The following is a 1,402-nucleotide window of genomic DNA, read 5'->3' as shown; positions in this document are numbered from 1 at the left end:
TATTCTATTCTATTCTATTCTATTCTATTCTATTCTATTCTATTCTATTCTAAGTATTTCAGCTTTCAACACTTTAACCAAAAGGGGGTGCTGATGTTCAAATGTTTATACGCTATTGACATAAGTATGGAATTTTAAAGAGACGAGACATAACATCTTGACAGAAAATAATAAGCTCTATCCTAGAATAGAGGAAAAAATTAGATGAGTCTAAACCTCATTGAAAAACAAGAAATTAAATCCACTTCCCTTCAAGTTAAGCATTAAAGATTAAGGATATTCTGAAAGGCTACACTCTTTAACCCAACCCACATTCATTATGATACATATTCACATGTACTTACACACATCTTCGTTTATATAATTATTACTAATCACACATAAGAACTGGCTGTAAGAAATGTGTCAAGGGTCTGCAAATACATCCAAAGAGTAATTTTATTCTGAATCCACCTGATAAAAGTCAATCAGTCGCAGATTTCACACAAACATTTTATTAAAGGACAACTGATTTTTGTTTAATAGATGCTTTAAATATCTTCTGTGTTAAAACCTCGAACGTTATCTTGTGCCTGAGAACTAAAACTTCATTCTAGGTTTTAGAATAAAAAAAAAAACATAATCACTATCTTTCTGAATGTTTATCTGTAAAAATGTATGTAAAATAAATGATAGAGTTCAAGCTAACGGTGTAAAAAAGAACTGCAAAGAACTAATAAAAACAGTTCCTGATTCTTTTTGATTTTCAGCCACGATTAAGAGCCATTGTAGGAGGTCCAAAGAGCCACTTGAGGCTCTGCAGCCACAGGTTGCAGAACCCTGGTTTAAGGCAATCAGAAAATCGCATGTAACAGATCTAACCATCCGTCTTTATAAACATGTTTGATGGATATTTTTTTTCTTGCCTTTTACTGTACAATAAAGCAGATGTGTTGAAACATTACTGTGGTATTTAGAATACAATATATTTCATCTTTATATTTCATTTGTTTTTAAATAATCTGATAAAAAAACAACTAATTAATTAAATAACATTTCATTCAGTTAATTTATACAGTGCTAAATTACAGCACATGTAATCTCAAGAAACTTTGCATAGACAATGCAGTTGAGTCATATAGAGAGATTGGTTTAAATTTCCTATCAAATGAAGAACAGCTGATTTCAACAATAGATTAACTTTGCAGGATTTGTTTACCCTGGATGAGAAAATGGTGAAAAATCTATCAACTTAAAAATGTATTTAGTATTTAGGACAACAGTGGTGTTGGGTGCAGGAGTTTCCCCTGCATTCGGACGGTTGTCAGTTCAAGCTCCGGCTTTCAGTGACCTGTCCTTGGGCAAGACACTTCACCTGCATTGCTGACCGATGGTGGTCAGAGGGCCCGGTGGCACCAGTGTA

The 1,402-nt window shown here is 33.2% G+C and overlaps 1 protein-coding gene across 2 annotated transcripts in view; it reads left to right on the top strand.

Moving 5' to 3' along the window:
- The window catches only part of sept5 (septin 5), a 24,794-nt gene that overhangs the window by 15,742 nt on the left and 7,650 nt on the right, over positions 1-1,402 (top strand). The gene's annotated exons all lie outside the window — the stretch shown is intronic.

Source organism: Cyprinodon variegatus, unplaced genomic scaffold (assembly GCF_000732505.1).
Source record: "Cyprinodon variegatus isolate N-32 unplaced genomic scaffold, C_variegatus-1.0 Scaffold260, whole genome shotgun sequence".
Classification (NCBI taxonomy): domain Eukaryota; kingdom Metazoa; phylum Chordata; class Actinopteri; order Cyprinodontiformes; family Cyprinodontidae; genus Cyprinodon; species Cyprinodon variegatus.
The sequence above is the reverse complement of the archived record's forward strand: the minus strand, read 5'-3'. Positions and strand labels throughout refer to the sequence as shown.